The sequence below is a fragment of the Sorghum bicolor genome, chromosome 8 (assembly GCF_000003195.3).
Source record: "Sorghum bicolor cultivar BTx623 chromosome 8, Sorghum_bicolor_NCBIv3, whole genome shotgun sequence".
Classification (NCBI taxonomy): Eukaryota; Viridiplantae; Streptophyta; class Magnoliopsida; order Poales; family Poaceae; genus Sorghum; species Sorghum bicolor.
Window position 1 is genome coordinate 31183632 of NC_012877.2, and position 26054 is coordinate 31209685.

Genomic DNA, 26054 nt, shown 5'->3' on the forward strand with positions numbered 1-26054 from the left:
AAAAAGAAAAAAAAAGAGTATCGTACTAAAGAGTAGGGAGACGGCAGGCAGCTTCATTGTAGTAGGACGTACACGAGGTCCGCATTTAGTTTGCAAAGCGCTTAGCTCTTGACGCGAGGGAGTTAGGTGATAGATCACATGTGAGCGTGGTGCTTAGATGTTGTTTATCTGCAAATGTATCCTATTGGCCGGGTCGTGTGGTAGTTCGCGATAGTGACAGCTTCGTTGATTCTTATATAGTCCACCCTCCGTTGATAGGACAGGCAGAACCGGTATTGTGGAGTAAGTCATGCGATGCTCTGATTTACTTTATCAATGTTCCTTATACATGAATGAAGAGTCTTTTATGCTATATATGATCTTGTAGATAACTAGAGTAGATTATGACTTAGTAGTTAGTAGATAACTTAGAATCTATTCTCTAGCTAATCCGACATCACCTACATATATGAGGAGTAGTCTATTTTCTAATCGCTGTGTTATTTATCCCTTGAACTTACAATTCACTATCATTATCTTTATGGTTTACCCCCTGCTAAAGTAAGTGACTGTGTGACGAGTTTCTCATTAGTAATCATGTTCTTGCAAGTTTATCTCTAGTCTATGCCTTGATAGATTTTGCCCCATTAATTTAATTTCATCTTCCTTAGATCCCTAGAGCAAAATTATAAATAACGATACCTGGAATACTTATCCTGGTGAAATCCTACAATGAGGTGTTTTATCTGTGCGCTTGCAGATAGAATAGATTATTTTCTAGAGAGCCTTTACATTTATAAATACCTTTGTACACTCTGGCGCCATGCTAGGGATGACAACCTAGTATCTAAGTGGTGTTAGCTAGTGTCAACAAGCATTTCTAGCGCCGTTGCCGGGGATATTATACGAGTCTCAGGAATAAGTCATAGAGGGGAACAAAAGGGTAATACTTAGGAATGGTAAGGAAAGCCAGAAAATCAATCAAGGTTATTCATATAAAATTTTAGACTAGACTATAGAGAAATAATTGCATAAAACAGCTACTAAGTGAGAAATCATAACCAGACACCTCTGCTTTGGCAGGTTCACCCTGTTGTTTTTCTATGTTTACATTTTTATACAGGGTATATCAGGATTGACTTTGGGTACATTCAACTCTTCATCATCAGAACCAAAGCAATCAAGAGAAGAAGAAGCTAGCTACCAATTGCTGAAGCTATGGCACAGAAGACCCTACAAGAATTCTCTGCTCCAAGTCTTGACAACATTCCAACTGGTCCAAGATTGGCAGTAGAAGAAGGAATACCTGAGTTTGAGCTCAAGTCAAGCCTCATCAATTTGGTACAAGCTATACAATTCAGTGGAAAGGCACATGAAGATGCTAGTGCACACTTGCAGAATTTCTTAGAGATTGGAAGCACAATCCACATCAACGGAGTTGACAAAGACGTCATACTACTTCACCTTTTTCCATTCTCACTAGAAGGGAAAGCGAGGAAGTGGTTTTACACTCATCAAGATAACATCAACAACTGGACGAACTTGTCAGATGCCTTTCTATCAAAATTTTTCCCTATAGGCAAAACAACTGCCTTAAGAGGAAATATTGTCAGTTTCCAACAGCAGAAGACAGAAGCCATTTGAGAAGCATGGGAGCGTTTTCAAGGATACATATCAGATTGTCCTCACCATGGAATAGCCACATGGTTACTTATGCAGACCTTCTACCATGGATTAACCCAGAAGGCTCGTGAGTGCCTAGATGCATCTGCGAAAGGATCATTCTTGGAGCTTACAATTGGAAAAGCAGAGATACTTTTGGAGAAGATAGCAGAAAACCAAAGCTGGTTCCAAGATAAAGCTCAACAATGTCATCAAACTGAAGAAATACCAGAAGAAGTAAATGCATTATCAACTAAGATGGAAAATTTGCTCCATTGGATTGACCAGAGGGCCAAGTTCAAAGAAGATCAAAGGGCCATTGAGACAACATACAAATATCAACCAACTTCGAGTCAACCCAATAGCAAAGGTATGAATTCAGGTAATACTTTCAAGCAACTTTCATTAAAAGAGATAATTGCTCAACAAACCAAAATTAATGATGAAGTTAAATAAAGGCTAGATACAAATGAATCATCTCTAAAAGATATACATAATAAAATGGATTTTCTACTAACTGCCTTTGATGAGCAAAACTCTCTTAATAAAAGGGCAGAGCTTAAATTAATAAAGATAGCTGCTGCACTGCCTGTTGCTACTAACCTTGAGCAGGTAAAGAATATAACTACTAGAGGAGGCAAAGTTACGAGAGATCCCCCATACCCAAAAGAGAAACAAAGAACATCAGCACTAGTGCAACCAGAAGTGATAGAAGAAGAAAGCCCAGCTGAAGCAGAAGATCTGCTACAACCACCAAGAACTGGAGAAATGAGGAAAGATTTTTACGACACCAACTATTTGCCATTTCCCAGAAGAAATAGAGGACTGCAGTCGGATGAGCAGTTTGGTAAGTTTGTAGAGGTCATTCAGAAATTATATGTCAACATACCTCTGCTCGATGCCATATAGGTACCTACATATGCAAAGTACATCAGAGATATTCTTAACAAGAAGAGACCACTGCCCACCACTGAGGTTATCAAGCTGACAGAAGAATGTAGTGCGGCCATCCTCAATAAGCCACCAAGGAAGAAGGAAGATCCAGGATGCCCCACTATTGATTGCTCGATCGGAATCCAACACTTCAACAATGCACTTTGTGATCTCGGAGCAAGTGTCAGTGTGATGCCAGCATCAGTCTACAAAAAGCTTGAGCATGCGACCCTAGAACCAACATCAATGTGCCTACAACTAGCGGATCAATCGGTTCGACACCCGTTGGGCATCGCCGAGAACATTCCAGTCAAGATCAGAGATTTCCTGGTGCCAGTAAACTTCGTAGTACTGGACATGAGTCCTGACTCAAAAGTGTCCATCATCCTTGGAAGGCCATTTCTGAGCACTGCCAATGCCCACATTGATGTCGGGAAAGGAGAAATCAAGTTCAACATAAACGGACAAGAAGAAGACTTCACATTCAAACCCAGACCAGAGAGAGACTCTACAGTGAAGGAAGTTCATGAAGAACCACTGGAGACACCATCTCCAGAGGAAGGTAACTCAGAAGATTAAAAGATTTGGAGGTCCAGCTTGGGGGACCTAAAAATCCCAAACCCTCACCGGGAGGTAAATCGGTATTTATCCGCATTATTAATTTTATCATATTTAATTCTTGCATAATTAAATCTTGCATTAGTCACATTTATTCATAGCATTATTATAATAATCAAAAGCCCCATATAAATAATATTCATGGTGTGTAACAACCCATATTTATTAATTATTGTGAAGGCACAAAAATATTTTCCATTATCATTTTAATTAAGTTTCAATTCTCATAGATTTTCTTGCATTATATTTAATAGTAACCTTCTAGAAGCATGACCCACACTCCTTGGGTCCCACATGTCATACACCACACCTCACATACATCCCATCACATAATTTCATCCACCAATATGTTTCCACTCACCAGACATCTTTCCACCATCCAACAACCACCACACAACATTATTCTGCGTGAGATCAAAGCAAGGAAGCAAGTGGGGGAGGCACACCCAGGATGGACACCAAGAGTGGGTGCCCGCCCTGCTCCCTCTTCCTCCTATAAATAGCCACCTTCTACCTCCATCCTCTCCACACAAGCACTCCAGAAAAATTACACAAGTATCAGTTTCCAGAAAGAGCTCTGGTAGTGAAGAGAGAAGAGAGTAGAGAAAAGAGTGGCAAAGAAGTTGATAGAGAGTGAGTATCACCTAGTAAGTAGTGATCCCGCTGTCTAAGCGGAAGTAAAAGTTGTTTAGGGGGAGGCTCTACCAAAATAGAAACTTGTCTTGAACGATTAACCCCTAGACTACTGACATTCTGGACAGCTGACCACTAACATTTTCTCTCACATTTTCCACTAGTTGTGTTTTCGCCAACTTTTGTTTGCAGGATGTTTAAGATGGTGAAGAATGCAGGGAAGGCTCTCAAGAACATTGGTACAAGGAGTTCAGCTCGACACTCCTCACAACCATTAGAGATGAGCGTCGACCCGACACCCACACAAGCTCCGTCATCTTCATCAGGTCAGCAAGTTAAGGTCCTTCTCAAGATAGGAGACCTTGGACTGAAGACCCAAAGAGAGAAGGAAGTCTATCAGCAATTGAAGAACAAAGATTTTATTCACACCCCTACTCTTGATCCAATCTTGCTACAAGAAACAGGTATGGACACTGAATTTGACTTAATTTTCTAGATGTTAGGTTGGACAAATTTTTGGAAAATAACTGAGCTAGGTTCTCGTCTTCTCACCCTCGAATTTCTTTGCACCTTACAATATTATGGGGGGGGAATTGTTTTTCGGATGCTCAAACAGGAAATTATGTTGTCTTGGAGAGAGCTGAGTGACCATCTTGGTTTCTCTTCAAGATGCATCCTGAACATTGACTCCGATTTACCTAACTTTGAGAGACACCAGTTTTGGAGTGAAATATCTAGAGATAATTTTTATAGTCAAGCCCGAACCAGTGACATGGAACACCCCACTCTTAGGATGTTCCACAAATGGCTTGGGTATAATCTTTTCTATCGTGATGATATTAGGAAAGTGAGAGTAGGAGATTTACAACTTTTATATGCTGCTATTAGTAAAGTACCCACTTCACCTGTTACACTATTTGTTTCTCATTGGCTTAGTATACCTAGTCTTCAGGGACCAGTAGGATGTACTTCACTTATCACTCGTCTAGCCATTAATCTTCACTTACTAGAAAACTCGTCATTGGACTTCATAGATGAGTTAAGAATTTACCATGGCTATGACACATTTAGACAAGCTCGGATGTTAAAGAAAGAGGGGAATATAATATATATGCTATATGATGATAGAGGCAAGATTCGGTTACCTAACCCGAACCTTGGCCTATACGTTGTCCAAAATTTTTTGATTGAGATTGTAGCAACACCAGTGAACCAGAGAGCTCCACAGCGAGTGGCATCTGAAAGGATGACCACCCATCGAGAACGCACCTGGTATGGAGCTGACCCTGGACCAGAAGAAGCAGCACACCTGCATTATTGCGATTACAACCCTCGAGTCCTTCGAGACCCATGGGTTCGTCATGCGCAACCACAAGAGCCAACAGAGGAGACATGGCCGGAGAGCCAAGATCACCAGTGGACAAACCCGCCTTTCCATACGGGCAGGTACTCCACTGATCCATATGGAGCTTCAGGATCCAGACCTCTGCCCCAATTTGATGCAGGACGATACTCCGATGCCTCCTACGCCTTCACGAATGACCACTATCAAGAGGCCGGTGCTTTCTGCACTCGTGCCGACAACACTCTCCTCGACATCCAGAACACGCAAGCAGAACATGGAAGACTCCTGGAAGAGCAACAAAAATGGAACCAGGACCATGCCGCTGCAGTAGAAGAGCTGAGACAAGATACAACAACAATGAAGGACAACATCACAACTATGATGCGGTTCTGGAACATCGGGTAAGACCGATGTCAACATCCAGCTTGGGGGAGTTCCTCCCCAATTTATCAAGTAAGTTTTTATTTGCTCTTCTTATTTATTCTTTTCTATTTTAGTATTTTATCTTAAAAGGAAAAACTTAGAAAACCCAGTAAATATTTTCTTACTTTAATTTACTGCATTTTATAAACATGAAAACAAAATAAAAAGAGTGTGCTTTATTTCCCTGCCAAGTTTAATCTCTAGAAAAATAAAAGACCAAAAAGATACATGATGGAAATAATGAATAGTTGCTCTGTTTGCTTTCAATACCTAGCTTTTATATTAGAGTTCTTCCAGGAATTACTGAAACTGAATTTACTGTCTTTGGGAAGCATAAAACTAAAGTCAAGGTAAGAGAAAGGCATAATATAAAGTTTGAGTTGCTGTTTATCTTGTTCCTACTACACTAAGTTCTGGAGATTTATTTTGAAAACTTACAAATCACATGATGAGATCCTACCATAACAAAACTACCTACCACAGCCATACTTGCTATAACATCTTTTACTATATTTACATTGACTTTGATCGAGCTGTGTAGACCCTTAGGAGCTTTTTATGTGGTTAAATTAAGATATTCACTTGCACACATCTACCATAGCATTCATCACCATTCATTAAAATTGCTAAAAATATTATCACTCACTGTCCCAAATATTGTTATCCTCTTTCTCTAAAAAGATTCAATGCATAAGAGGCATGGGTTATGCAAAAATATGCGAGGAAATAAAAAGGGGCAAGTGCCCAGAACCTCGAAAAAGAAAGAAAAAAGAGTGAGACGAGAGGTAAAAATGGACAAGTGTCCGAAGTAGAATTAGGGGTACAAAGATGCCCACTTGAGCGGAAAAAATGGACAAGTGTCCGACAGTAGAATTAGGGGTATCTACTACCCACCTGAAAAAAAAAGAGATAGCCCATGTTCTCCCAAAGCAAAGATCAGAGAAGAGGAGAGATAGCAATATGAGGAGCAATGAGAAATAAGTTTTATTATCACTTATATATTTTTCACCATCACTATCATTTACTCCATCACACATGCACATCTTGATTTAATTATATGCTGAGTTCCTTTGGATCCATAGCTCGATTAGACAACATATGTATGAGCTGTTTTTCACTCCTATGAGCTCCACTTAAATATTCCATTAGGTATAGGTAAGTGATATTTTGGTAAGGATCCACAAATACCACATATAGAGAGACTTGAGAGATCATTGCTGGGAACTCTGAGTTTTATTTTGAAAACTTATGAAAAACTCTAGAACAAAGGTGAAGTATAGACACGAGAAATAGTGCTTGACTTTATTATTTTGTCTTTCGATTACTTAAGATTTAAGTACAGGTACTAAACTCCATAACACTTCACTCTAATCTGGAAGAATTTTATGTAAAAGCATGTGTGCCTATCAGGAAAGAAAACATCGAAGCAACTTCTGATTCGTCTAAGTTTAGCTATTTGCTTAGGGACGGGCAAAGGGTAAGCTTGGGGGAGTTTGTTGACGGTCCTTAAGTACTAAAATTAATAATCAAATAAACATGAAAAAGGATCAATATGAAACAAACATCTAGAATTAGGGTTTTATCTCACAGAATTCCACGAGCTTTGGTGTTTATCTATTTCTGTAGGGGGTTATCAGAGAATATGGAGAGAAGGCCAACATGTCATGTTTACAACGAGATAATTACGTGCCGCGCAATTTTCCTCAATCCAGAAGAGTCCAGAAGCCACGGGAACGAACGAGAGCACGATCGGGCTCGGGGGCAGGGCGGCCGCCCACCCCCCTTGGGCGCCCGCCCAGGGTTGGAACCCAATCGGGACTCTGCTTCGGGACTACGCTCCACCGACCTAAAGGATCAATCTAAACCATACAATCTATGTCGGTTTGATCCAATGGCTCATGTTCACTTGAGGGGACTATAAAACCAAGGCCAAACCCCCCTGGAGGGAGGAGAAGAGAAGAAATCATTATTCAGAGGTAGCCATCAAAGTTAGGGTTTAGAGCATCTCTCCCACAGAAAATTAGAATTAGCTACTCCCTAATCCTTCAAGTTTAGAGGTTTGATTAGATAGCAATTAGAGAAGTAGAGCACTACGCTCTGGATTCGGATCTTCGGTAATAAAGATTGGTATTATTCATATCTTTCTCTAATTCTTTGTTCTAATTGCATTATGTCTCTAATTATTATGTTCTTAGTTTGTTCTAGTTCTATATTTGATATAGTTCTAAATGATAATGAGTTTATGTATAAGTTTGCAAAGCGCTTAGCTCTTGTCGCGAGGGAGTTAGGTGATAGATCACATGTGAGCGTGGTGCTTAGATGTTGTTTATCTGCAAATGTATCCTATTGGCCGGGTCGTCTGGTAGTTCGCGATAGTGATAGCTTCGTTGATTCTTATATAGTCCACCCTCCGTTGATAGGACAGGCAGAACCGGTATTGTGGAGTAAGTCATGCGATGCTCTGATTTACTTTATCAATGTTCCTTATACATGAATGAAGAGTCTTTTATACTATATATGATCTTGTAGATAACTAGAGTAGATTATGACTTAGTAGTTAGTAGATAACTTAGAATCCATTCTCTAGCTAATCCGACATCACCTACATATATGAGGAGTAGTCTATTTTCTAATCGCTGTGTTATTTATCCCTTGAACTTACAATTCATTATCATTATCTTTATGGTTTACCCCCTGCTAAAGTAAGTGACTGTGTGACGAGTTTCTCATTAGTAATCATGTTCTTGCAAGTTTATCTCTAGTCTATGACTTGATAGATTTTGCCCCCTTAATTTAATTTCATCTTCCTTAGATCCCTAGAGCAAAATTATAAATAACGATACCTGGAATACTTATCCTAGTGAAATGCTACAATGAGGTGTTTTATCTGTGCGCTTGCGGATAGAATAGATTATTTTCTAGAGAGCCTTTACATTTATAAATACCTTTGTACACTCTGGCGCCATGCTAGGGATGACAACCTAGTATTTAAGTGGTGTTAGCTAGTGTCAACAGTGGAGGAAATGATAGTGATGGTAAAAAAAATGTATAAGTGATAATAAAACTTACTTCTCATTGCTCCTCATATTGCTACCTCTCCTCTTCTTTGATCTTTGCTTTGGGAGAATATGGGCTATCTCTCTTTTTTTCAGGTGGGTAGTAGATACCCCTAATTCTACTGTCGGATACTTGTCCATTTTTTCCGCTCAAGTGGGCATCTTTGTACCCCTAATTCTACTCCGGACACTTGTCCATTTTTACCTCTCGTCTCACTCTTTTTCTTTCTTTTCCGAGGTTCCGGGCACTTCCCCCTTTTTATTTCCTCGCATATTTTTGCATAACCCATGCCTCTTCTACATTGAATCTTTTTAGAGAGAGAGAATAACAATACTTCGGACAGTGAGTGATAATAATATTTTTTTTAGCAATTTTAATGAATGGTGGTGGATGGTGTAGTAGATGTGTGCAAGTGAATATCTTAATTTAACCACATGAAAAGCTCCTAAGGGTCTACACAGCTCGATCAAACTCAATGTGAATATAAGTAAAAGATGTTATAGCAAGTATGGCTGTGGCAGGAATTTTGTAATGCTCGGAACTCATCATGTGATTTGCAAGTTTTCAAAATAAATCTCCAGAACTTAGTGTAGTAGGAACAAGATAAACAACAGCTCAAACTTTATATTATGTCCTTCTCTTACCTAGACTTTAGTTTTATGCTTCCCATAGATAGTAATTTTAGTAATTCCTGGAAGAACTCTAATATAAAAGCTAGGTACTTGAAAGTAAGCAAACAGAGCAACTATTCATCATTTCCATCATGTATCTTTTTGGTCTTTTATTTTTCTAGAGATTAATACTTAGTAGGGAAAATAAAGCGCACTTATCTACACACTCTTTTTATTTTGTTTTCATGTTTATAAAAGGCAGTAAATTAAAGCAAGAAAATATTTATTGGGTTTTCTTAGTTTTTTCTTTATAAGATAAATAAAAGGAAAAAGTCTACATAATCCCCCAAACTATCAAGGGTGGAATAATTCACCTCCCAAACTATAAAACCGGATATTCTACCCCCTGAATTTTCAAAACCGGTCAAATAACCCCCTCGAGTGGTTTTAGAGAGTGGTTTTGTCTTTTTATTTTTTATTTACTCCGCTGAATATTTGAAAAATCATAATAAATCACAGAAAAATCATAAAATAAAAATTTCAATTTTGTTAGACTCCTGATGAGTAGATCTACACAGTGAATATATAATATGATATACTTTAGTACAAAGTTTTTTGTGTAGCTTTAAATCTATGTTTTTCTGTAATTAATTAGAATAATTCATATATGTAGTTCCTATGGTCCAATTGTGGTTAAATTTTTATGGTGGGCTCATTATTGTATGCTTGAACTATGGTAAAATTTTCATACTCATTGGATCACATATAACTTAGTTATAGATAAAGCATAGATTTAACAAGAATAAAGCTAAATAAATCTATAAGTAAATTATACTTGATCCAATGGATACAAAACTTTTATCTTAGTTCAAGCATACAATAATGAGCCCACCATAGAAAATTTACCACAATTGAACCATAGGAACTACATATATGAATTATTCTTTTTAATTATAGAAAAACATAGATTTAAATCTACAACAAAATTTTTGTACTAAAGTATATCATATTATATATTCATTGTGTATATCTACTCATCAGAAGTCCAACAAAATTGAATTTTTCATTTTATGATTTTTCTGTAATTTATTATGATTTTTCAAAGATTCAGCGAAAATAAATAAAAAAGAAAAAGACAAAACCACACTCTAAAACCACTTTAGGGGGTTATTTGACCGGTTTTGAAAGTTCAGGGGGTAGAATATCTGGTTTTATACTTTGGGGGATGAAGTATTCCACATTAGATAGTTTGGGGGGTTATGTAGACTTTTTCCATAAATAAAACACTTAAAACAAAAAAGAATAAATAAGAAAAGCAAATAAAAACTTACTTGATAAATTGGGGAGGAACCCCCCCGAGCTGGATGTTGTTGTAAGTCTTACCCAATGTTCCAGAACCGCATCATGGTTGTGATGTTGTCGTTCATTATTGTGGTATCTTGTCTTAGCTCTTGTACTGCAGTGGCGTGGTCCTGGTTCCATTTTTGTTGCTCTTCCAGGAGTTGTGCATGTTCTGCTTGCGTATTCTGGATGTCGAGGTGAGTGTTGTCGGTATGGGTGAAGAAAGCACCGACCTCTTGGTAGTAGTCATTCGTGAAAGTGTAGGAGGCGTCGGAGTATCGTCCTGCATCAAATTGGGGCGGAGGTCTAGATCCTGAAGCTCCATAAGGATCAGTGGAGTACCTGCCCGTTTGGAAAGGCGGGTTTGTCCACTGGTGATCTTGGCTCTCCGGCCATGTCTCCTGTGTAGGCTCTTATGGTTGGGCATGTCGAACCCATGGGTCTCGAAGGACTCGGGGGTTGTAGTCGCTATAATGCAGGTGCGCTGCTTCTTCTGGTCCGGGATCAGCTCCATACCAGGTGCGTTCTTGATGGGTGGTCATCCTTTCAGATGCCACTCATTGTGGAGCTCTCTGGTTCACCGGTGTCACTGCAATCTCAATCAAAAAATTTTGAACAACATAGAGGCCAAGGTTCGGGTTAGGTAACCAAATCTTGCCTTTATTACCATATAGCATATACATTATGTTCCCTTCTTTCTTTAACATCTAAGCTTGTCTAAATGTGTCATAGCCATGATAAATTCATAACTCATCTATGAATTCCAATGATGAGTTTTCTAGTAAATGAAGATTAGAGGCTAGACGAGTGATAAGTGAAGTACATCCTACTGGTCCCTGAAGACTAGGTATACTAAGCCAATGAGAAACCAAAAGTGTAACAGGTGAAGTGGGTACTTTATTAATAGCAGCATATAGAAGTTGTAAATCTCCTACTCTTACTTTCCTAATATCATCACGATAGAAAATATTGTACCCAAGCCATTTGTGGAACATCCTAAGAGTGGGGTGTTCCATATCACTGGTTCGGGCTTGACCATAAAACTTATCTCTAGATATCTCTCTCCAGAACTGGTGTCTCTCAAAATTGGGTAGGTCGGAGTCAATGTTTAGGATGCATCTTGAAGAGAAACCAAGATGGTCGCTCAGTTCTCTCCAAGACAACATAATCTCCTGTTTGAACATCCGAAAAACAATTCCCCCCTCATAATATTGTAAAGTGCAAAGAAATTCGAGGGTGAGAAGATGAGAACCCAGTTCAGTTACATTCCAAAAATTTGTCCAACCTATCATCTGGAAAATTAAGTCGAATTCAATGTCCATACCTGTTTCTTGTAGTAAGATTGGATCAAGAGTAGGGGTGTGAATGAAATCTTTATTCTTTGCTGGTAGACTTCCTTCACCCTTCGGGTCTTCAGTCCAAGGTCTCCTATCTTGAGAAAGACATTGACTTGCTGATTAGATGAAGATGATGGAGCATGTGTGGGCGTTGGGTCGACGCTCATCTCTGACGGGTGTGAGGAGTATCGGGATGAACTCCTTGTACCTATGTTCCTGAGAGCCTTCCCTGCGTTCTTCACCTTCTTGAACATCCTGTAAACAAAAGTTGGCAAAAACACAACTAGTGGAAAATGTGAGAGAAAATGTTAGTGGTCAGCTGTCCGGAATGTCAATAGTCCAGGGGTTAGTCGTTCAAGGCAAGTTTCTATTTTGGCAGAACCTCCCCCTAAACAACTTTTACTTCCGCTTTGGACAGCGGGATCACTACTTACTAGGTGAAACTCACTCTGTCACTCAAAAACTACCAACTTCTTTCCCACTCTTCTCTTTCTCTCTACTCTCTTCTCACTTCACTACAAGAGCTCCTTCTCTGGAAACTGAAACTTGCGTGGTTTTCTAGAATGCTTGTGTGAAGAAGTTGGAGGCAGGAGGTGGCAATTTATAGGAGGAAGAGGGGGCAGGGCGAGCGCCCTCTATAGGTGGGCGGTCGCCCACCTTTGGTGCCCATCCTGGCTACCCTTTCTCCACTCCTTCCTTTGCTTAACTCTTACGCAAAATAATGGATCATGGGTGGTGGTTGGCCGGCGGAAAAGTGCTGGTGAGTGGAGTTATGTTGGTGGATCAAATAATGTGATGGGATGTATGTGAGGTGTGGTGTATGACATGTGGGACCCAAGGAGTGTCGGTCATGCTTCTAGAAGGTTGCTATAATTAAATATAATGCAGGAAAATCTATGAGAATTAAAACTTATTTGAAATGATAATGAAAAATATTTTTGTGCCTTCACAATAATTAATAAATATGGGTTGTTACACACCATAATTATTATTTATATGGGGCCTTTTATTATTATAATAATGCGATGAATAAATATGACTAATGCAAGAATTAATTATGCAGGAAATAATGATGCGGATAAATACCAATTTACCTCCGGTGAGGGTTTGGGATTTTTAGGTCCCCCAAGCTGGAACTCCAAATCTTTTAATCTTCTGAATTTCCTTCCTCCGGAGATGGTGTCTCCAGTGGTTCTTCTTCATGAACTTCCTTCACTGTAGAGTCTCTCTCTGGTCTGGGCTTGAATGTGAAGTGTTCTTGTTTTTCGTTTATGTTGAACTCGATTTCTCCTTTACCGACATCAATGTGGGCATTGGCAGTGCTCAGAAATGGCCTTCCAAGGATGATGGATACTTTTGAGTCAGGACTCATGTCCAGTACCACGAAGTCTACTGGCACCAGGAAATCTCCGATTTTGACTGGAATGTTTTCAGAGATACCCAACGGGTGTCGAACTGATTGATCCGCTAGTTGTACGCACATTGATGTTGGTTCTAGGGTCGTATGCTCAAGCTTATCATAGACTGATGCTGGCATCACACTGACACTTGCTCCGAGATCACAAAGTGCATTGTTGAAGTGTTGGTTTCCGATCGAGCAATCAATAGTTGGACATCCAGGATCTTCCTTCTTCTTTGGAGGTCTATTGTGGATGGCTGCACTACATTCTTCTGTCAGCTTGATAACCTCAGTGGTGGGCAGTGGTCTCTTCTTGTTAAGAATATCTCTGATGTACTTTGCATATGTAGGTACCTGTATGGCATCAAGCAGAGGTATGTTGACATATAATTTCTGAATGACCTCTACAAACTTACCAAACTGCTCATCCGACTCCAGTCCTCTGTTTCTTCTAGGAAATGGCAAATAGTTGGTGTCGTAAAAATCTTTCCTCATTTCTCCAGTTCTTGGTGGTTGCAGCAGATCTTCTGCTTCAACTGGGCTTTCTTCTTCTATCACTGCTGGTTGCACTGGTGCTGATGTTCTTTATTTGTCTTTTGGGTATGGGGGATCTCTGGTGGCTTTGCCTCCTCTAGTAGTTATGTTCTTTACCTGCTCAATGTTAGTAGCAACAGGCAGTGCAGTAGCTAACTTTATTAAGAGTAATTTGCTCATCAAGGGCAGTTAATAGATGATCCATTTTATTGTGTATATCTTTTAGAGATGATTCATTTGTATCTGGCCTTTGTTTAACTTCATCATTAGTTTTGGTTTGTTGAGCAATTATCTCCTTTAGTGAAAGTTGCTTGAAAATATTACCTGAATTCATACCTTTGCCATTGGGTTGACTCGAGCTTGGTTGATATTTGTGTGCTGTCTCAATGGCCCTTTGATCTTTTTTGAACTTGGCCCTCTGGTCAATCCAACGGAACAAATTTTCCATCTTGGTTGATAGTGCATTTACTTCTTCTGGTATTTCCTCAGTTTCCTGACAATGTTGAGCTTTATCTTGGAACAAGCTTTAATTTTCTGCTATCTTATCCAAAAGTATCTTTGCTTTTCCAATTGTAAGCTCCAAGAATGATCCTTTAGCAGAAGCATCTAGGCACTCACGAGCCTTCTGGGTTAATCCATGGTAGAAGGTCTGCATAAGTAACCATGTGGCCATTCCATGGTGAGGACAATCTGAAATGTATCCTTGAAAATGCTCCCATGCTTCTGAAATGGTTTTTGTCTTCTGCAGTTGGAAACTTACAATATTTCCTCTTAAGGCAGTTGTTTTGCCTATAGGGAAAAACTTTGATAGAAAGACATCTAACAAGTTCGTCCAGTTGTTGATGTTATCTTGATGAGTGTAGAACCACTTCCTCACTTTTCCTTCTAGTGAGAATGGAAAAAGGCGAAGTAGTATGACATCTTTGTCAACTCTGTTGATGTGGATTGTGCTTCCAATCTCTATGAAATTCTGCAAGTGCGCACTAGCATCTTCATGTGCCTTTCCACTGAATTGTGTAGCTTGTACCAAATTGATGAGGCTTGACTTGAGCTCGAACTCGGGTACTCCTTCTTCTGCTGCAAATCTTGGACCAGTTGAAATGTTCTCAAGACTTGGAGCAGAGAATTCTTGTAGGGTCTTCAGTGCCATAGCTTCAGTAATTGGTAGCTAGCTTCTTCTTTCTTTCTTGATTGCTTTGGTTCTAATGATGAAGAGTTGAATGTACCCAAAGTCAATCCTGATATACCCTGTATAAAAATATAAACATAGAAAAACAACAGGGTGAACATGCCAAAGCAGAGGTGCCTTGTTATGATTTCTCACTTAGTAGCTGTTTATGCAATTATTTCTCTATAGTCTACTCTAATATTTTATGTGAATAACCTTGACTGATTTCCTAACTTTCCTTACCGTTCCTATGTGTTACCCTTTTGCTCCCCGACAACGGCGCCAGAAATGCTTGTTGACACTAGCTAACACCACTTAGATACTAGGTTGTCATCCCCAGCATGGTGCCAGAGTGTACAAAGGTATTTATAAATGTAAAGGCTCTCTAGAAAATAATCTATTCTATCCACAAGCGCACAGATAAAACACCTCATTGTAGCATTTCACCAGGATAAGTATTCCAGGTATCGTTATTTATAATTTTGCTTAGAAGAACAAAAGGGATGAAATTAAAATAAGGACTAAATCTATCAAGGCATAGACTAGAGATAAACATGCAAGAACATGATTACTAATGAGAAACTCGTCACACGGTCACTTACTTTGCTAGGGGGTAAACCATAAAGATAATGATAATGAATTATAAGTTCATGGGTAAATAACACAGCGATTAGAAAATAGACTACCACTTGTAGTTATCTACTATGTACTAAGTCACAATCTACTCTAGTTATCTACAAGATCATATATAGCATAAAAGACTCTTCATTCATGTATAAGGAACATTGCTAAAGTAAATCAGAGCATCGTAAGACTTACTCCGCAAGACCAATTCTGCTTGTCCTATCGACGGAGGGTGGACTATATAAGAATCAATGAAGCTGTCACTCTCGCGAACTACCACACGACTCGGCCAATAGGATACAATTGCAGGTAAATAACATCTAAGCACCACGCTCACATGTCATCTACCACTTAACTCCCTCGCGTCAAGAGCTAAGCGCTTTGCAAACTTATACATAAACTCATTATCAATCATAACTATATCAAATATAGAACTAGAGCAAACTAAGAGCATAATAAATAGATGCATAATGCAATTAGAACAAAGTATTATAGAAAGATATGAATAATACCAATCTTTATTACCGAAGATCCGAATCCAGAGCGTAGTGCTCTACTTCTCTAATTGCTATCTAATCAATCCTCTAAACTTGAAGGATTAGGGAGTAGCTAATTCTAATTCTCTGTGGGAGAGAAGTTCTAAACCCTAACTTTGATGGCTACCTCTAATAATGATTTCTCCTCTTTTCTTCTCTCCTCCAGGGGTGGAGAGGCCTTGGTTATATAGTCCTTTCAAGTGAATTTGGGCCGTCGGATCAAACCGACCTTGATTGCATGGTTTAGATTCATCCTCAAAGGCGGTGGAGCACGATCCAAGAGTTTAGTTCGGATTGTCCGCGAGACCAGGGCAGGCGCCCAAGGGGAGAGGGCGGGCGCCCTGCCCCGAGCCGGATCGGTCTCCCGTTCGTTCCCGGGGCTTCTGGACTCTTCTAGATTGAGGAAAATTGCGCGGCACGTAATTATCTCATTGTAAACATGGCATGTGGGCCTTCTCTCCATATTTTCTGATAACCCCCTGTAGAAGTAGATAAACACCAAACCTCGTGGAATTCTGTCAGATAAAACCCTAATTCTTGATGTTTGGTGCATATTGATCCTTTTCCATGTTTAGTTGATGGTTAAATTTAGTACTTAAGGACCGTCAACAACCGACTAGGATTAGTTTTCAGATTTGTAACTCTGCCCTCTGAACTATATAAGGAGAGGCAAGGGACCCCCCTAGGACATCTAATATCAACTCAACACAATCCATAGCAATACAATCAGACGCAGGACGTTGGTATTACGCCACACGGTGGCCGAACCTGGATAAAAGCCTTGTTCGTGTCTTGCGTCCCCATCAAGTTCGTAACTTGCGCACTGTCTACCGATAAACTACTACCGTGGGTACATTCAAAAGGATACATTCTATACACCGTTGGAAAAATAAAGAAATTATCTACAACTTTTATTTGGACCATAGTGACAGATTCCGTCGTTAAATTAAACAAAAACTGGGCACAACTGAAACTGTTCCAGAATTCCAGACTGCACAGAAACTTCAAATTTGAACAGCCATAACTCACAGCTCATAACAGTTAATAATGTCATTCTTGCGGCGTTGGAAATATATGAAAGTCTACTTGTTCCCAGAAAAATTTGATGAACTTTGCACAAACAGATCTTTAGATGTACCAGATTTATTGCAGACTGCTCTAGAAAACAGCAAGGGACAGAAACAGGATTTTAACCAAACCCAACTATTTAGTTCATTAATCCTTATGCCTTAGGCCTATAGACTAAATGAAATTGTAGAGAAAGTCCACAAGATTATTACACTCATTACAAAGATCCAAATCAAGCATAAGCATAATAACAAACCAAACCAAGCATCAAAAGTTCACACTTCAAGCATTGACTCAACTTGCGGTACTATCGTTCTCTTCCTATTAAGGGTAAAGATCCTAAAACTCCTATTTCAATGACGTCAGAAGGTGGTAAGACAAAGTTCTAAAAGCATATCAAGCAAGGAGTGGGGGTGAGAACAAGTCTTTAAAATAAGCATCAAGGTGAGGATGAATAGCAATGAAAAGGATATAGTATAGAGGAAAATATCAAGGTTTATAGAACAAGGATTTTACAGCAACTTCAAAACCTTAATACGACCAATTTCTAACTAGGCTTGTGTCCGATAGTCAACAAAGCTTTGATACCAATTTGTCACACCCATAATTTAAGAACAAAATAGGATGCATAAAAGACTCATATATGCCCCAGGAATAGTCGCACACATAAGTAGACAAATCTCAAATGTACCATTGCAGTGTTTATTACATAGCGGAACATAATAAATCCCATAGTCTTACACAAAAATGATAATAGTATTAAACAACGCCCTCGACGGAAGCTCCACATAGGGACACTGTTGACTGGTTGACTCCAAGCCTAATACTCATAACAGTAGTCCTCAATCCAATCATCATCCTTAGCATAACCTAAGGTGTTGGGAAATTGCAAGAGTGAGCACATATCGTACTCAATAAGTATAACCAGGGGTTCATGAGGCTCAAACAGCTGACACCGGTTTGACAGCATTTAGCTTTTAATAGTGGATAGCATGTTTATTCATTGGATAGCAAATATCAAGGTAGCATAAATAATCCCATAACCACATGATCAATTGTATACAAGAATTATGAATAACACATATAAACAACATAATAAACCATCATTTATCATCATTAATCATGTTCATCAGTGTCCATCTATTCTATCAGTTTTCCAGGCTGCCCGTATACGTGGGCACGGCTAGTATACCAGATTTAACACTCTGCAGAGGTTGTACATCTTTACCCATGAGTGGTGATTTACCCTTTCCCGAGGTTGCAAGTCTCTTAATCCCCTTCCTAGGGAGGTCGGCAGGGTTCACTATAAAGCCTTTCAAAAGTTTCGTCTAACAAGTTAGGGCCATTAGATTCACTCGGCAGGCAAATATAGAGCCCCCTTCCATGGCACATAACCCACAGCCTATACACATGGACAGAGGCCACACTATACCCAACGTGTCTAGCCATTCTTACGCCATTTAAGGTAGCCACTAACAAGCTAGAAAAAGGACCTCATACTGAGCTAAAACCAGAGCCATGTGGCCCTCATGGTTGTACGAGTTGACCTAGCTTTTGCCAAGGGATAAGTCCTTAGGGAGGGTCAAGATCAATCCAGCAAAAGCCAGAGTTCTTTCCACCCTTTATATTCAAGTTGCTAGAAAGCTTATTTTATTGTTCATTGTATATTCAAATATTCATGTTACAAGATCATGGATTAATAATCAAGAACAAGCAAGAACTACCCAAATGCATATCCAAATAGGTAACAAGGAATTCAGAATAACAATCATCTATGATTTTGCTAAGGTCATCAAGGTAGACACATGCATATGATAAATATTGTATTAATTGTGTATAGGTAACAAGGATAGTCCCAAGTTATACTTGCCTTGATCAAAGCTCTCCTGAGCCTGCTGGTCTTCAAAAGCTTGGTCTTGATCAACAACGTAGGCTCACCGTCTATTCCCAAACATCAATCAACAACATGCAATCCAATGTAGACAATCATACACGAAGCAAACAAGCTATAATTAGAACAATACACCAAACAGTACTAAAACAAAGATAAAAGTTTATCAAAATGTTCTACGCAGCGCTACGATCACACAAACGTAAAGTTCATGAAAATCGGATTTAAAACGTAGAAGTTATGAATTTTCTAAGATTCCTATAGAGAAATAATTAATTAAATAGTACCACGAAAGTAAAAAGTTTCAAAACAGTGAAATAATACTTCTAACATCTAGAGCTCATAAATATGAATCTAACATAATTTGAATGGACCAAAACGGAGTTAAAATGAGCATTTTATGACCAAAACCATTTTAGTGGCAAACTTGTAAATAACCGAAAGCGTACTCTATTTAAACCTGAGGGGAATACGTTTTTTGAAAAGAGAAAGCGTACTCTGTTAAACCCGTTTTTCGACTGCGGGTTTATACCTAAAAAGAGCAGGGGCTCTTTAGCAAAATCCCCATCCGAAACGGCATCCACGAGTCTTAGCCACTGATCTCCCGATGGACGGCAGGAAGCGATCGGGGTGGAAAAGACCAGCCGGCATCGAGGTCACGCACGGCGGCGCCATTGCCGGCGCTGCGGAGGCGGGCGGCGCTTGCCGAACGCGTGATCCCGAGCGTCTAAAATCAAAAGAAATTTACAGGGAGGTGGAGAAGCTTACTGCGAACTCACTAGTGCCCTTTTCGCAACCCGAGAAGGCTCGGAAAGGGGTCGGCCACGCGAGATGGAGAGAGAGAGGTTCGGCCAGATCCAAACTTGAGCAAAGGGGACTCTACACGACCTTAGATGGAAACAGATCAAGGTGGTGTGCCCAGGCTTCATATAGGCACACCCTACGGACGTCTGGGGTAACGAATCCCGTGGAGATCGGGAATCCCGGGTTACGAACCCAGCTCGGTTACGGTGGAGAAGAAAGGAAGGGGGAAGAAAGGAGTCGGCTGACGGATGGGGCCATGCTGTCAGTGGCAGAAAGGGCGGGGCCCTGTCACCCGAGACTGAGAGGGGGAGGGGAGGCACGCGTCTGGGCTGTGGGGGGGATGGGCCGCGCCCTGGCCGAGGCTGCTGCTGCGCTGGGCTGGGGTTTTCTCTTTTTTTCTATTTTCTATTTTTTGTTTTCTAAAGCCTTTTTAAATAGAATTTTGAGAGCAACCAAAATCCAACCCAAAGCAATCAACACAACAATAAGATATGCTTCAGCGTGTATGCATAAACAAGTTTGTAACTCTATGTTGAATTTTAAATTTCAATAAAATTTATTTCTTCACTAATTTAAATGCTCACAAGATATTTAATTCAACCAAATTAAATCCTATTAATTGAAAATTGAATTTTGGGTGTTACAAGCTCTCCCGACGAACAAGATGGTCATCGTTCCAGCTTCCGCGGCCGTGGCTGGAGGCCTCACGTTTACCGTCGGCCAGATCACCTGGACTACTGGTGGCGATCACCTCACGACCATGACTCTAGAAAAAACCCAGATCCAATCTAGGCGGCAGAGGCGTCGACTTTGACCACGCCAACTCCGAGGACTCGGCCTCCGCTCCCTCGCTACAAGGCAGAGCGAGTCGACAACTCGGACCTTCTTCAAGCCCTCGATCGCGCCGACCTCAAACTTCTCGAAGCCTCCAACCTGGTGGATTCGATCTCGCGCAAATCTGATCAGGCGGCATCAACAAATTTTTTCGACTCCCGTCGGCCAACTCGTGTCACCACGCATGAACAACTGGAGACGTCCCTGACAATAACGTCGACCTCCACGGGACGATCTATCAAGCTCAAGATAGCTTCCCCAGACCAGAATCGCCCTTATGGTCTGAACAACGTGGCCGACCAGTATTCACGGCATACCCGATCTTTATTCAGCAAGGCGGGCTTGTCGCCGGGCCAGAGCAGCCGAGCAGCTCATCATTACGTCAACATGGTATCCATCCGAGTCCTGCCAGATGATAAGGTTACTAGTACGAACTCCAGCACAGGGTCTATCCCTACCAAGATTTTACACCCCGAGGACGAAGACTACGACCTGGATCTACCACCATACCCTTCGGGTTTTTCTTGTTTTCTAGTCTTTCCACCCCGGCGAGGAGATCTGATCTTTAATGTCAGCAACGACGAACCAGTTGTCGATGGCGAAACCGACGAGCAAAAACAACTCCGCGAGCAGTGAAATGCCAACCGCGCTCAACGGCGAGCGGATGAGGAATGACAACTTGCACCACACAACCTCAGTGATGCTTTCGACATGGTCGGGAATCAGCAAGTCTACTAGACACCAAGCGCCAACGTGGCTGTCGCCATGGCAAACCTGGATCGACTCCCCGATACCCTAGAGTACCAGAGCATCCAATCCAATATACGAGCACACCTAATCGCCACGATGAGGTAGACCGCTACTTTGCTCAAAAGGGTCCAAGCCGTCTCCTACATGGAGGTTTCTTCCGACCAGACTCATCGCAGCCGGACTTCACCACGACCCAGTGGGCGCCATCATAGCCGCTCCCCCAACGGTCGCAGGAAGGACGCTGGACGTGACAACCGTGGTCAGGACACGGGCGGTTACCGCGAGCAGAGGCGCGGGTGTGGTCAGGAAGTAAACCAAGACAGAGATCTACGTTACAACATCCCTCCTAAGGATGCCCGTGACCGTATCAACAGGCACGCTACGGAAAGAGCGATACGCGAAAACGTGCGACGCATTGAGTACGATGCAGCACATGGCCCTCCCGGCCTAAGACAGTTCTCTTCGCACCTCCGCCAAGTCGTATGGCCCCGCAACTTTAAGCTCGAGAAGCTTAAAAAATACGACAGCAAGGAGAACCCTGAAAACTGGATCACTCTTTACGAGATCGCAGTCCGGTCAGCAGCGGGAGACGAGCACGTCATGGCAAATTACTTCCCAGTTGTCCTAGACCTAGCTGGCCACCAATGGCTCCTCGGCCTACTCGAGGACTCTTTCGATTCTTGGGAGGAACTGCGCCAAGCATTCATTGACAATTTCATTGCTACCTGCGAGCAGCCTAGAAACAAATACGATCTCGAGAGGATAAGGGACAGGAAGAATGAGCCTCTGCGCGATTACATCCGACGTTTCTCGGATATGAGCCTCAAGATTCTGAGGATTTCTCACGACGAGGCTATATCAGCCTTCATCAAAGGCATGCGCTTCCACGAAGCATTGAGAAACAAGCTACTACGCAAAAGACCGACCACGGTCGCCGAGCTCCTCGCCACGACCAAAAACTACGCTGATGCCGATGACGCAGAAAAACTCATCCGAGAAGATGCGAGAGGCGCCGACCAGCCCCCCCGACGAGACGATAGCCGGGGACGTTTCGACAACCGGAACCCTCACCGCGGTGACAACCGCGACCACCGAGAGGGTTGGGACAGGCGTCGCGACAACCGCGACGATTTCAGAGGCAAGCGAACTCGTGACAACGACCACGAGGTGAACACGATCAAGCGCCCCAATGGACGGCGATATTACCAGGAAGACTACAACAAGACACCAAAAGGACCGTGCCAACTTCCTCCTAAGTCCAACCACACGATGGAAGAATGGAGTGTCCTTAAAAGCATCTACACTCAGCGGGCTGCTCAGGAAGACCCGGTCAAGAAAAACGGGAAACAGGATAGACACGAAGATGAAGACGACGACCATTATAGGGACCCACGGCACCAATATGTCAGTCCCATCGACGTGGTACATTCCATCTTTGGAGGCAAAGTTTCCATCGAATCCAAATGAGAAAGAAAGCTCTTAAAGAGAGCTTGCCTTAATGTGGACAGCACCGATGGCCTGATTGCTGATTCGAAATTCCCCCCTGGTCACACAGAGAGATCTCCTTCAACAGACAGGACCAGTGGGCCACCATCCCAGAACCAGGGCATTTCCCCTGATCCTGGACCCGTGCATCAACAGCGTCAGGTTCGAGCGCGTGCTCGTGGATGGGGGTAGTTCTATTGACATCCTTTTCCGCAACAGCTTACCTGCTCTCAAGCTAACCCCGGCGCAACTAAAGCCATATGATGCTCAGTTTTGGGGCATCCTACCAGGTCAATGTTCAGTACCCCTCGGGCAGATAACGCTGCGCGTCCAGTTTGGAACACCAGACCACTTCCGCACAGAGTTCGTCAACTCTGTGGTCGCTGACTTCGACGGTACCTATCACGCAATTTGAGGCCGCCCTTCGCTGACCAAGTTCATGGCAGTCCCGCACTACTTATACCTGGTCCTCAAGATGCCAACCGAGAAGGGCGTCTTAATCGTCAGAGGCAACGTCTACACCGCATAAACTTGCGAGGAGGAAAGCTTCAAGATCACCGAGGCAATTGATCTCTCGATTCACATGGCAGAAACTGCAGCTCAAGCCACATAGATTACCTCCGACCAACTCCAAGTACCCGAACAGGAGACTCCCAGGAAAAGCTTTAAGTCCAAAGAGCACAAGGAGGTACAACTAGTCGACGGCATCCCTGAGAAGACAGCTCTTATCGGGACCAACCTGGACCCCAGATTGGAAGACACGCTCGTCAGGTTTCTAAGGGACAACGTAAGTGTTTTCACATGGAAACCCACAGACATGCCCCGCGTCCCACGAAACCTGATTGAGCACTCCTTAAACGTCTCGAAGACCGCAAGACCCATCAAGCAGAAACTATGACGGTTTGCTCGTGACAAAAAGGAGGCTATTAGGACAGAAATAACACGGCTACTAGCAGCCGGATTTATTAAAGAAGTGTATCATCCCGATTGCCTTGCCAATCCAGTCCTTGTAATAAAAAAGAATAATGAATGGAGAATGTGTGTTGATTACACTAATCTGAATAAACACTGTCCTAAAGATCCTTTCGGTCTCCCTCGTATCGACGAGGTGGTCGACTCAACGGCCGGATGCAAACTCCTTTCTTTTCTAGATTGTTACTCTGGTTATCACCAGATTTCGCTAAAGGAAGACGACCAGATCAAAACCTCCTTTATTACTCCTTTCGGTGCATATTGCTACACCACCATGTCCTTTGGACTCAAAAATGCCGGAGCCACTTATCAACGCGCCATTCAGCAATGCCTCCATGATGAGATACGTGATGACCTCGTCGAGGCTTACGTCGACGACGTTGTCGTCAAAACCAGGGACGCAAGCACCCTGATCGACAACCTAGACCAGACTTTTAAAGTGCTGAATAAATATAAGTGGAAGCTTAACCCCAAAAAGTGTATCTTTGGGGTCCCCTCTAGTTTACTGCTCGGCAACGTCGTCAGTCGCGACGGCATACGGCCGAACCCTTCAAAAGTTAAAGCAGTGCTCGATATGCAACCACCCAAAAACGTCAAAGACATTCAAAAGCTCACCGGATGCATGGCCGCTCTCAGCCGGTTCATCTCTAGACTGGGGGAAAAAGGCCTCCCCATTTTCAAACTGCTAAAAGCGTCGGAGAAATTCTCCTGGACAGAAGAGGCCAACGCGGCGTTCACCCCTCTCAAAACTTTCCTCACGTCACCACCCGTCCTCACTGCACCGCAACCTAACGAGGACCTGCTCCTCTATATAGCAGCGACTGATCGGGTCGTCTCCATGGTGCTTGTGGTCGAGCGAGGTGAACTAGGCCATGTCTACAAAGTCCAGAGGCTCGTATACTTCATAAGCGAAGTCCTAAGCGAATCCAAGACCAAGTACCCTCAGATACAAAAGCTAATCTATGCCATCTTAATCACCACAAGAAAGCTGAAGCACTACTTCGACGGCCATCGGGTGCTAGTTACTACCAGTTTTCCATTGGGGGACATTCTGCGCAACAAAGACACCAACAGAAGAATTGTAAAGTGGGCAATGGAGTTATGCCCATTTTCCTTAGATTTTCAGAGTCACACTACCGTCAAATCTCAGGCCCTGGTCGACTTCATTGTAGAATGGACGGATCTAAACGAGCCCCCCTCCCCAGATGTCTCCGACCACTGGTCAATGTTCTTTGACGGATCCTTGAACATCAATGGAGCCGGTGCTGGAATACTTTTCGTCTCACCAGACAAGGACAAACTCCGTTACATCCTTAGGATCCTCTTTCCAGCATCCAACAACGTCGCCGAATACAAAGCATGCTTGCATGGCATTCGACTAGCTGTCGAACTGGGAGTAAAACACCTTTATGTCCACGGTGACTCTGCCCTGGTCATCAACCAGTTAAATAAGGAGTGGGACACAACTCAACGAGAAGATGGATCTCTACAACAAAGAAATCCAGAAATGGGAATCCAATTTTTACGACATAGAATACATCCACGTGGTCCGGGACAGGAATCAGGCAGTAGATGCGTTGTCGAAGATAGGATCATCCCGGGCCCAGAATCCGCAAGGCATTTCCGTCCAAGATATTCACACGCCAAGCGTCGGCACAGACCTGGTGGACAAGCCACCCAATGAGGCAATGCTCATAGATGATACCACTCTGACAACCAGTAGCCACGACTGGCGCACTCCCTTCATCAAGTATCTATCGGACGGTTCGGGATTTCAAGATAAAACGGAGAACGAGCGCCTTATCCGGCGATCTAAAAATAACATACTAGTTGATGGCAAACTTATGCGTAAGAACGCAAGTTCAGAAGTATTGCTAAAATGCATATCCCAAGATGATGGCGTCAAGCTTCTGGATGACATACACGTCGGCTCCTGTGGCAACCACGCCGCTTCTAGAACACTGGTCGGGAAGGCTTTCTGAGCAGGTTTTTACTGGCCAGCCGCAGTCGCCGACGCCGAGAAACTGGTCTGACATTGTGAAGGATGCCA